Source organism: Aquarana catesbeiana, linkage group LG03, assembly GCF_042186555.1.
Source record: "Aquarana catesbeiana isolate 2022-GZ linkage group LG03, ASM4218655v1, whole genome shotgun sequence".
Lineage (NCBI taxonomy): Eukaryota > Metazoa > Chordata > Amphibia > Anura > Ranidae > Aquarana > Aquarana catesbeiana.
Window position 1 is genome coordinate 249,445,995 of NC_133326.1, and position 12,990 is coordinate 249,458,984.

Below are 12,990 nucleotides of genomic sequence, written 5' to 3' on the forward strand. Positions count from 1 at the left end.
TTTTTTTTTTTGGTTTTTTGTTTTTTTTTTGTTTTTTTTTACACCTCCCTCTTTGGTACACTCTAATTGGCCTTTAACAAATATGACATTTTTTATTCCTGACTCATGGCATGCTGATATCCCTGATTAACAAACCAAAAATCCACATCACTCATACAGTAAGTTTGTAATGTATTTCCAGATACATGAAATTCTTTAACTGTTCTACATGATACTCCTCAGATAACCTGTGTAACATGGGCTCAGGCTAGTCCAGTTTTTATTTTTCATGAGCTATGTTTATGAGTCATATTTATGGAATTCTTTCAGTTTTACAATCCACCAGTGACTAATGTTAGGAAGGTGTATTTTCCACAGAAAAAAAATTTGCTTTCATGGGAAAAAAACAAATCTTACATTGTGTAGAAAATTTCTTTTTAAATAAGGCAGGTTTGAGCAGAGCATATATCTAAAGGTGTTTTTATTTTATTTTTTATTTTTTTTTTAAATTGTACTGTCTGTATCCCACTGGAGACACTTTCCTTTACTTCTGTCTTGAGACGTAAGAAGTGAGACATCTTTCTATGCTAATGGAAATCTCTTTTACACAGAACAAGTGTCCCCATTGGAAGATTTCCCCTTTTTATTCTTGCTAAAGTGACAACTCAGAATTTAAGATTTTCCCCTCACTTTTAGTGTTTGTGACAATGATTACCAGAACAAATAGAGAGAATGAATCTCCCAGGCAGTGACACAGATAATAATAAGCTGGAAGAGGTTCTAGCACTATCCACTATCCTATTCTATTCACAAAAAAATTGTCCTTTTTAGATGTATTTTAAAGTGATTGTAAAGGCTCCAATGTTTTACCCAAAATAAATAAAAAAGGTTCATACTTGCCTACCCTATGCATTTGTATTGCACAGAAAAGTCCCGAACTGCTTCTGTAGTCTCTTGCTGGCACTCTAGGCTCTTTCTCTTTAGTGTCTGCCCCCATAGCAAGCCGCTTGCTTTAGGGGCAGACATGTAGGCTCGCTCCCGAGCCAGGCTGTGTGCATCTATAGACACACAATGCGGCTCAGCCCTGCCCCCTGTTCCCACCTCACATGATTTGATTGACAGTAGCAGGAGCAAATGACTCCTGCTACTATCAATATGCCCTGTGAGACCAAGGAGAAAGAGCAGCACTGCTGCAGATGGCATTTAGAGTTTTTTACCTTGATGCGGGTATTGCATTAAGTTAAAAAAAAACGTTCTCACTATAGAACCACTTTAACTTTTTTATGTTGTGGCTCCAAAATGTCAGTGTGGCATTCTGTGAAATACCAGCTGTCAGCCTGTCATTGGTTTTGAACCCTATAAAAAACTATTAAGTATATCATAGCAGCTTGAATCAATGTTATAGATAACATTTAGAGTCCCAAAAATCTGCTGTGAGATGCCTTTGGGATTCTAACCCACAGGTTGGGCTCTTAGGAGTTGGAACATACTGTTCCCTTTTAGCACAGATTTAGTTTACTCAAAATGTATACTTTAATTTTGGTAGATAATGAAGAGTTAGGCTGAGTATACAGTAGTAGAATTTCGAATGAATATTCTTTGGGAAATTTGTACCGATGTTGCCAATGCATTCAAATTTGGATTGAAAGGACTTTACCAAACAAAAACCCCATACACTGTAGGTTCAAGAAAAATTTTCCATCTTGCGCCTTCGAATTTTCTTGTCACTGCAGTCAAAAATGTATGTTTATTTGACTCCACGAATGATTTGAAAAATAAATGAACATTCTAAGGCTTCAGTACACTACAGCTCCTAAACTTGAGCTTACGAACTTTTGGCATTTTTTTGCCAAAGCCCCTAAACTCAACTCCACATGTGCATGTACACATAGGCTTTTACCAGAGTTTAGGATCTACTGTGTTTAGATGAGCTTCAACCTCCCTCTCCTGAACGCGGAAGCACAATTTTGCAGCATTTTTTCCGCAGCCGCCGGTCAAAGTAGGCAGTGTGTACAGGGAAAAATGTTGCACAAAATTTTACTAGTGTATACCCTGCTTTAAGCCGATGGTCAGTTTCTTAAAGAGGTTGTAAACCCCCTAAAAAAAACCTAACCTATAAGACAAAGGCACAATGAGCTAGTATGCATTGCATACTAGCTCATTATAAAATACATACCTTAGAATGAAGCCCTCTTAGTGGTGCCCGCACACCGCTGAGACAGCTCCAGGGCTTTTTTTCAGGGGGAACTTGGTGGAACTCAGTTCCACCACCTCTGGCTCAGACCCTCTGCTCCCTGCCCGCCACTATCACTTGTAAACACAAAAAACAGACTTTTGTGTTTACAAGTGACAGCTCTGCACTGTGTGTGTAATGCAATCCTGGTATTTAATGACCTATAAGATCCCCAATACTGTTCATGAAATTTGACTGACCACATCCACTATTTGATGTGATTTGGAGGGTGTGTGTAGGGGAGCGGTTTTGGGGGGTCGTGGTTGAGTTCCAGCACCTATTGTTTGAGAAAAAAAGCCCTGGACAGCTCACATCTTCTACGGTGTTTCTTCCGGGTTCGTGAGCTCCAGCACTGTGATTGGCTGGAGCCACGATGATGTCCCTTCCGCAGGAGCCACCGATCACGGGACAGGGCCCTGAAGAAACAGCATGGGCGGCCATTCCTTAAGAGCGCATGCACCAATGACGTAATCAGCGCAATATATAGTAAGTCTCCGAAACGGTGCAAGTTTAGGAGATGTTTACAGTACCTATGGGTAATCCTTATTATAGGCTTACCTATAGGTACACAAAACAAAAACTTTTGGTTGCACTGACCCATTAAAACGGACCCATATTAAACATATGTTGGCATAAACGACTCAGTCCCACTTTTTCTGTTTCCATGCATTGTTCTGCATTGGCCAGTATTTTCATTTAGTCCCATTCTTGCAGAGCATCTCTTTCTCAGCAAAGCAGTATGTTGCAAGCATTTTTAACTTGGTATACATTTTATTATATTTCTGAGTAGATCACCCTCTCATTCATTCTATAAGCTAAGGGTTATAACTCTTCCCACATGACATGAATGTAGAGCCCTTTATACATACATCCCCCTGCCTGGGCAGAGCCATTACATGTTCCAGGACTGATTTGCTGCTGTAGTAAGCAGAACATCTTGGACATGCACTGTAGAGTCAGCATGACTGTAAGGGAAGTTAGCAGTAAATGACAGAAGCAGTTATTCTCAGGAGCTATGCGTCCTCCAGATGGATAGTTTGTACAGCATGGCTTTCTCTAAGTGACTAATGGGGTGTATAGGGCCATCTTTCAAATTTACTAGGGGTTCTGTGACTCCTATTAAATCTCGGGTCATAAAATGAGGGAAAGTACAAGGTTTGATATAGTAGGAGAGGTATTTTATCATACAGCTATTTATTTCTAAATACCGGTCACATTTCCAAGGGCAACACATCTGGATATCTCTAGAAATTAGGAGTTTTAATATTATTTTAAAAATAATAGAAAGGAGTGGAGCTATGGATGTAAAACTTTGCGTACAGGGTCCAGTGAGAAAACTACATTTTATTTAATATCCGTTTTTATTTTGTTTTAATTTATATGGCAAGGGGAAACTATAGCTATAGCATCTCATGTGACTGCTATGGGACCTAAGAGTGATCGCCCTGTTGGGGTCAGTAAAGGGTTTGTGAAATAAAGCTCACCCCAGGATGTTTTTATGGCATTGGTGGATGAAACGGGTATTGGTGGAAACTGTGACAAAAAGAAAGCAGACCTTGCATGGATTTTTTTTCAGTCAATCAAGCGACCTTGCCAGGCAGTCATGTGCATGATGTGACTGGGATCAGCTTTAGTAGAACTGGACACCAATGTTTAGGAGTGCTATACAAGTACCTGTTCACCAATATTTATAAAAATGTATTTAATAGGTGTAGCAGAGCTATTTCTTTTCTTTAAAACCCCGTAGCAACTGCTAAAAATGTTCTTTCGGGCTTACCGTTACCATCTTCACAGTGTTCATCCTAGGGGTACTTATCACTCGCTCATATGAAACACTGGCTCCAACACTTAGTCCTTTTTTCCAAGTTTTATTCAGTAACAACATATGCAATAGTGAGGTAGAGGGTGAAAAGGGATTCAGGTACCTTGGATCTTGCGGTTTGAGGTAACTTCTATATCCAGCGAATAGCACTTCCACAGCTGGATTCAGCAACCACTGGATAGGCCTCTCTCACTGACCTAGCAGCCGATGCAATGCTCGAACACGGTCTCTGCCACAGACCTTACAATCTTGAGTGAACTAATTGTGGTGATCTACACGGTCTCTGTCACAGACCTTACAGTCTTGAATGAACTTGAATGAATGAACATTGACTGACTGCTCAAATGCATATTTGGTAAACCTGCGTTTATACCTCCATACACCTTAAACTGAACATTGACTGACTGCTCAAATGCATATTTGGTAAATCTGTGTTTGTCACCACTGTTTCAACTCCATCTGTAGCCATGCTCACATTATTTCAATGTTTATTTAGCCATTAAGTCTTACCTAAATTATGAGTTCCCTTATCTTTACAATTTTGGCCTTTTAGTCCCCTTGCAGTTTGATTGTGGCGTGAAAGTTATGCTCTGCTAGCTGTGTTCCTAATATCCCCTCTTAATTGATTACTTGCCAGATTCTATCCACACCTAACACACAGTATAAAAACAAGGCCTTCTTTACGTGGGAACACATACAGGGGGCTGCACATACAGGGGTTCTTCCAAAGAAGTGGGGTTCTTTAAATAAGTGGCACTTCTGCTCTTGCACTTCAGCGATTTGCACAAAGCAAACCCCAACAGACTGCAGATGACCTCAAATCCAAATTATCTCACCTTCCTCTCTGAAACATGCTCTCTTTACCTCTCCTCCTTTTCACAATTGCTGACTCTCTCCTCAAACTCTCTTTTCTTCACCCCTCTGCTCCACCCCACAATCTGTACATATCACCCTCACTTCTCCCCTCCCCCTATTACTGCACTCATCACCTCTTTCTAACTCTAAGCCCACTTGCTAACAAACCCCCCAGGATACTGAAGCATGTCCTCTCATACAAATCGTATTCTCATATTACCTCCCTTACTCTTCTGCTTCTCCTAACCGCTGGAGATATTTCCCTAAACCCTGGGCCTCCCTTATTTAACTGTGCCCAACACACTCATCACCATCACCCTACACCCTCTGGCAGTAGTCACAATCTATGCAATTTAGTCTCTACTCCTCTTCTTCCCAACGCCAGCCTCCCTCTCTCCTGCGCCCTCTGGAACACCCACTCTGTCTGCAACAAACTCACTGCTGTTCAAGACCTCTTTGTCACTAATTCCTTTAATCTACTTGCTCTCACCGAAACCTGGCTCCACGAATATGACACCCCTTCTGCTTCCCTATCCCAGGGTGGCCTTCACTGGACTCACTCCCCTAGGCCTAATGGACGCAAGGGAGGTGGAGTGGGATTCCTCCTATCCCCCCAATGCACCTTCCAGGTTATTCACTCTCCTCCATCTTTTTCTCTCTCATCATTTGAAGCCCACTGTATACGTCTAGTCTCTCCTACTTCCCTAAGAATTGCTGTGATCTATAACGGCCCCCTGGACCATTATCAACTTTCCTTGATGAGTTTTCTGCCTGGCTACCCTACTTTCTCTCTTCGGAAATTCCCACAATCCTTCTCTGTGATTTCAACATCCCTGCTAATACAAACACTCCTGCTACTTCTAAACTTCTTAATCTAACCTCTTCGTTTTACCTAAAACAATGGGTACAGGCTTCTACTCACTCTGATGGCAACACCCTTGACCTTGTATTCTCCTACCTATGCACTCCATGCAACTTCTCAAACAATCCTTTTCCTCTCTCCGACCATCACCTTATTAGTTTCTCTCTCCCCCTGTCTTCCACCACCTTTCCCTCCAATCGCCTAACCATCACCCGTAGAAACTTTCACAACTTCAACTCCTCTCTCCTCTATTCTGCTACTGACCACCTCTATGACAAAATCTCTACCTTGTCCTGCCCCAACCAAGCCACGTCCATCTACAATAAATCCCTGTTCTCCACCCTGGACAAGCTTGCTCCCCTCACTACACACAGAATCAGGCCTCGACCCTTACAACCCTGGCAAACAGATGACCCTAACATTCTCAAAAAACGTAGTCGCGCTCTTGAGCGTCTGTGGCACAAGACTAAGTCTCTCAAAGACTTCAACCAATACAAATCTGCCCTCCAAAAATACTATTCTTTCCTCCACACTGCCAAGCAAACCTATTTTACAGCTCTTATTAACACCTTCTCATCCAGTCCCCGTAAACTCTTCTCTGCCTTTAACTCTCTAGTTTGTCCTCCACCACCTCCACCCACTGACTCTCACTACCCAGGAGATCTCTAACCACTCAAAAACAAGATTGATGTAATCCGCAATGAAATCTCCACTCTACAGGTATCTCCCCCAGCTAAGACCCCATGTCAACAGGTACAACTGACACTCCCCCTATTCAAATCTGCTACTACAGAAGAAGTTGCTAAACTCCTTTCTATCACCCACCTAACCACCTGTCCCCTGGACCCTATTCCCTCTCATATGCTACGGTCGCCCTCTGACTCCATCCTACACTCTCTAACCCACATCTTTAATCTCTCCCTTACCTCTGGCATCTTCCCCAATGCTCTAAAACACGCACTGGTCACCCCCATACTTAAAAAGCCGTCCTTGGACCCTACCAATCTTAACAACCTACGCCCTATCTCCTTGCTCCCCTTTTTCTCTAAACTCCTTGAATGCCTGGTTTACAACCAACTGAGTGACCACCTCATTAAAAACAACCTTCTTGATCCCCTTCAATCTGGATTTCGCCCTCAACACTCCACAGAAACTGCTCTTTTAAAACTCACAAATGACCTACTAACTGCAAAAACCATTATTCTGTACTCCTACTTCTGGATCTTTCAGCTGCCTTTGACACGGTTGACCACCCCCTCCTCCTCAAAAAACTTTACTCCCTCAGTCTCCGTGACTGCGCTCTTCAGTGGCTCTCATCCTACCTATCCCAACGCACCTTCAGTGTCACTTACAATTCTACTTTCTCCACTCCTCTTCCCTTCTCTGTCGGGGTCCCCCAAGGTTCTGTTCTTAGACCTCTTTTATTTTCTATCTACACCTCTTCCCTGGGTCAGCTGATAGCCTCTCACGGCTTTCAATATCATTTCTACGCTGACGACACACAAATCTATCTCTCCACCCCCCAACTCACTCCATTAGTCTCCTCACACATCACTAACTTACTAACCGACATATCTGTATGAATGTCACACCACTTCCTCAAACTCAACTTACTAAAGGTGAGCCAGGAATGTACACGGCAGGTGCCGGCAGGGGCCAGCACAGAGGCAGGTGGAGACAAAGAGGTGCAGGCACTAGCAAAGAGTAGATGGGTGACAGTCAGGAGGGGTAGAGGGGGAAGTGCCGGAGAGGCCGATCCAGGACTGGAGCATCCCAATAAGTACGCTCCATTGAGTGACATTGGTGAAACCAGTCAGGGACCAGCACTGCTGGAGATGTGGGACTCTCCTAGCTGCCAGGGGAAGAACTCCTCCAGTGAGAGTGGGGGGGCAGCAAAGGGAAAGGAAAGACAGATTCTGGTGGTAGGGGACTCAATTCTTAGAAGGACAGAGAGGGCAATCTGTAACCAAGACCTGAAGCGCCGAACAGTATGTTGTCTACCAGGCGCTCGGGTTCGGCACATCACGGATCTTGTGGACAGATTACTGGGAGGGGCTGGGGAAGACCCGGCTGTCATGGTGCACGTTGGCACCAATGACAAAGTCAGAGGCAGATGGAGTGTCCTAAAGAACGATTTTAGGGACTTAGGTGCTAAATTGAGGAAAAGGACCTCCAAGGTAGTATTCTCAGGAATACTACCGGTACATCGAGCCACACCAGAAAGGCAGAGGGAGATTAGGGAAGTAAACAAGTGGCTGAAGAGCTGGTGTAGTAAGGAGGGGTTTGGGTTCCTGGAGGACTGGGCCGACTTCTCAGTCGGTAACCGGTACTATAGAAGGGACGGACTGCACCTAAATGAGGAGGGTGCAGATCTGCTGGGAATGAAGATGGCCAAAAAGTTAGAGGGGTTTTTAAACTAGGCGATGGGGGGAGGGTCCAGAGACAGTGATAGCCAGCGCGGAAGATATTCCAGAGGGTAGTATTGGGGGCATTAGTGGTAGGTTAACCAAAGCACAAAAACACAAGGTGAGTATAGTAGCAAGTCCTAGTTGCAATTTTGAAACACCCAATACGAGGACAATATGCGACCGGTCTAAACTATGTGGCATGTTCACCAATGCCAGGAGCATGGCGGACAAGATGGGTGAACTAGAGATACTGTTGTACAAGGAGGATTTGGATTTTGTGGGAATTTCAGAGACCTGGTTCAACAGCTCTCATGATTGGCTGGCAAACATTCAAGGGTATACCCTATACCGCAAGGATAGAGAGGGTAAAAAAGGGGGAGGGGTATGCCTATATATCAAGAATAATGTACAAGCGAATGTGAGAGATGACATCACTGAGGGAGCTAGAGAGGAGGTGGAATCCTTATGGGTAGAGCTCCAAAGGGATGAAGCTAAGGGGAAAATAATACTGGGAGTATGCTATAGGCCCCCTAACCTGAGGGAGGAAGTGGAGACGGATCTCCTATCACAAATTGGATTAGCAGCAAGGATGGGAAGTGTTATCATAATGGGGGATTTTAATTATGCAGACATAGACTGGGCGGAGGGAACCGCGCATTCATTTAAGGCTCGCCAGTTCCTTAATGTCTTGCAGGACAATTTTATGGGTCAGATGGTAGACGCACCAACTAGAAATAAAACATTACTGGATCTACTGATTACCAACAATACAGACCTGATCACAGATGTGGAAATACGGGGCAATTTAGGTAACAGCGATCACAGGTCAATCAGTTTCAGTATAAATCACACAAATAGGAAACATGAAGGGAACACAAAGACACTGAATTTCAAAAGAGCGAACTTCCCTAAGCTACAAACCTTGCTAAAAGGCATAAATTGGGATAAAATATTAGGAACAAAGAATACGGAGGAGAGATGGGTTTGCTTTAAGAGCATATTAAATAAGGGCATTAGCCAATGTATCCCATTGGGTAATAAATTTAAAAGAGCGAACAAAAATCCTGGATGGCTTAACTCCAATGTAAAAATGCATATAAAAGTAAAGGAGAAGGCCTTCCAAAAATACAAGGTTGAGGGATCATCCTCAGCATTCAGACTTTATGAAGAATGCAATAAGAAATGTAAGGGTGCAATTAGGACGGCTAAGATAGAACATGAAAGACACATAGCGGAGGAGAGCAAAAAAAATCCCAAGAAATTCTTTAAGTATGTAAACAGTAAAAAAGGGAGGACAGACCATATTGGCCCCATAAAGAATGAGGAAGGACATCTGGTTACAAAGGATGGGGAGATGGCAAAGGTATTGAATTTATTCTTCTCCTCAGTCTTCACGAGTGAATCGGGGGGCTTCAGTAACCAAAACTGCAGTGTTTATCCTCATGACACAACACAGGAAGCACCTCCATGGTTAACAGAGGACGGAATTAAAATTAGACTTGAGAAACTTAACATTAATAAATCACCGGGACCAGATGGCTTGCATCCGAAGGTACTTAGGGAACTCAGTCAGGTGATTGCCAGACTGTTGTTCCTAATTTTTACAGACAGTCTATTGATTGGAATGGTACCAGCTGATTGGAGAAAAGCCAATGTAGCACCAATATTTAAAAAGGGCCCAAAAAACATCCCTGGGAATTACAGACCAGTTAGCCTAACATCAATAGTTTGTAAACTCTTGGAGGGGATGATAAGGGACTATATACAAGATTTTATTAATAAGAACGATATCATTAGCAGTAATCAGCATGGATTCATGAAGAATCGTTCTTGCCAAACCAATCTATTAACCTTCTATGAGGAGGTGAGTTGCCATCTAGATAAAGGAAGGCCCGTAGACGTGGTGTATCTGGATTTTGCAAAAGCATTTGACACAGTTCCCCATAAACGTTTACTGTACACAATAAGGTCCGTTGGCATGGACCATAGGGTGAGTACATGGATTGAAAACTGGCTACAAGGGCGTGTTCAGAGGGTGGTGATATATGGGGAATACTCGGAATGGTCAGGGGTGGGTAGTGGGGTTCCCCAGGGTTCTGTGCTGGGACCAATCCTATTTAATTTGTTTATAAACGACCTGGAGGATGGGATAAACAGTTCAATCTCTGTATTTGCAGACGATACTAAGCTAAGCAGGGCAATAACTTCTCCGCAGGATGTGGAAACCTTGCAAAAAGACCTGAACAAATTAATGGGGTGGGCAACTACATGGCAAATGAGGTTCAATGTAGAAAAATGTAAAATAATGCATTTGGGTGGCAAAAATATGAATGCAATCTATACACTGGGGGGAGAACCTCTGGGTGAATCTAGGATGGAAAAGGACCTGGGGGTCCTAGTAGATGATAGGCTCAGCAATGGCATGCAATGCCAAGCTGCTGCTAATAAAGCAAACAGAATATTGGCATGCATTAAAAGGGGGATCAACTCCAGAGATAAAACGATAATTCTCCCGCTCTACAAGACTCTGGTCCGCCCGCACCTGGAGTATGCTGTCCAGTTCTGGGCACCAGTCCTCAGAAAGGATGTCCTGGAAATGGAGCGAGTACAAAGAAGGGCAACAAAGCTAATAAAGGGTCTGGAGGATCTTAGTTATGAGGAAAGGTTGCGAGCGCTGAACTTATTCTCTCTGGAGAAGAGACGCTTGAGAGGGGATATGATTTCAATTTACAAATACTGTACAGGTGACCCCACAATAGGGATAAAACTTTTTCGCAGAAGAGAGTTTAATAAGACTCGGGGCCACTCATTACAATTAGAAGAAAAGAGGTTTAACTTTAAACTACGTAGAGGGTTCTTTACTGTAAGAGCGGCAAGGATGTGGAATTCCCTTCCACAGGCGGTGGTCTCATGGGGAGCATTGATAGCTTCAAGAAACTATTAGATAATCACCTGAATGACCGCAACATACAGGGATATGTAATGTAATACTGGTTGGACTTGATGGACGTGTGTCTTTTTTCAACCTCACCTACTATGTAACTATGTAACTTGTCCAAAACCGAGCTTATAATATTTCCTCCCCCACGTGCCTCTTCCCCTGACTTGTCTGTCAAGAGCAATGGCACAACCATCCACCCGTCCCCACATGTCAGGGTACTAGGTGTTATCCTGGATTCTGAACTCTCCTTTTGGCCCCACATCCAATCACTGCCTCAACCACCACAACATCTCTAAACTACGTCCCTTTCTAACCAATGAAGCCACAAAGCTCCTGATTCACTCCCTGGTTATCTTTCGCCTTGACTGCTGCAACTCCCTCCTCATTGGCTTACCTTTAAGTAGACTATCCCCCCTTCAGTCCACCATGAATGCTGCTGCCAGACTCATCCACCTTACAAACCGCTCATTGTCTGCTACCCCTCTCTGCCAATCCCTCCATTGGCTGCCACTCGCCCAACAAATTAAATTCAGAATACTAACAATAAGTTACAAAGCCATCCACAACTCTGCCCCCAGCTACATCACTAGCCTAGTCTCAAAATACCAACCTAATCGCCCTCTCCGTTCCTCCCAGGACCTCCTGCTCTCTAGCTCCCTCATCACCTCCTCCCATATCCGCCTCCAGGACTTCTCCCGAGCCTCTCCCATCCTCTGGAATTCCCTACCCCAATCTGTCAGACTGTCTCCAAATTTATCCACTTTTAGGCGATCCCTGAAAACTTTCCTCTTCAGAGAAGCCTATCCTGCCTCCATGTAACTAACTGCATTATTTTCTCCATTAGCTCATCCCCCACAGCTATTACCCTTTTATATAACTTGACCCTCCCTCCTAGATTGTAAGCTCTAACGAGCAGGGCCCTCTCATTCCTCCTGTATTGAATTGTATTGTACTTGTACTGTCCTCCCTAATGTTGTAAAGCGCTGCGTAAAGTGTTGGTGCTATATAAATCCTGTATAATAATAATAATAATAATAATAATAATAATGAACTGACTGCTGTGTTTGATCCAAGATGTGTCTCCGACTGAGTTCCCAGGCTCTTCTCAAGATACCAGCCTTATGCTCGGTCCTCTCCCGAAGAGTCCTCCCCTGGTCACTGCAATCCCTTGCTTCTTCCCGCAGGCCAGACAGCAAAGAGACCATCATTCGGACCAATAGGCCACTAAGGCTCTGATCCTTCCTTTAGTAGCTGGGTCTTAGGTCTGCCGACCTCAAGGCAGAACTTTAAGGGACCGTAGTCTCCCAGGCCAGGAGGGCCATGAGATAGGGAAATCCCCCCCCCCAGGCTCGGGGGTCAGAAAGCGCAAACCTAGAAAAGATGGTGTCTGTTCCTTAAATACCCCTACCCAGAATGTCCGGCGTGTGAACCACTTCCACCGAATAGCTTCTGAGCAAAGAGTAGTCAATATGTTTGACCAGACTGTATTTCCCACATCCACCAATGGTGACAGCACCACCCATGGTTGGATGGAAATCTGCACAGTCCAGCCAAACTGGTACAGAAACCATTAAATTTAGGCAATAATAAGTTGAGCCTAACTGTAGCTTCAACTAATTTTAAATTTCAAAAGAATAGCGTCTGCTCTTCAGGAGCAGGGCGCTACATAGGTAATCCTAAAGGGGGCCAATATCAGATGTGTAATAGGCCACTAGCCTATTACCACAGATAAAATTTACTAATGGGCCAGCATGTTTTGGGGGAGTGCACAATCACACTTTTGCTGAGATTTGTAGTTACACCCTGGCAAGGGTTATATTGTGATTATATAAATGTGCAAATTATGGCATCCAAAGCAATTCATATACCCTTTAAATTTTTTACACCATT

The 12,990-nt window shown here is 43.7% G+C and overlaps 1 protein-coding gene across 3 annotated transcripts in view; it reads left to right on the top strand.

Moving 5' to 3' along the window:
• Positions 1–12,990, top strand: part of ANO6 (anoctamin 6) — a 179,545-nt gene that overhangs the window by 71,100 nt on the left and 95,455 nt on the right. The gene's annotated exons all lie outside the window — the stretch shown is intronic.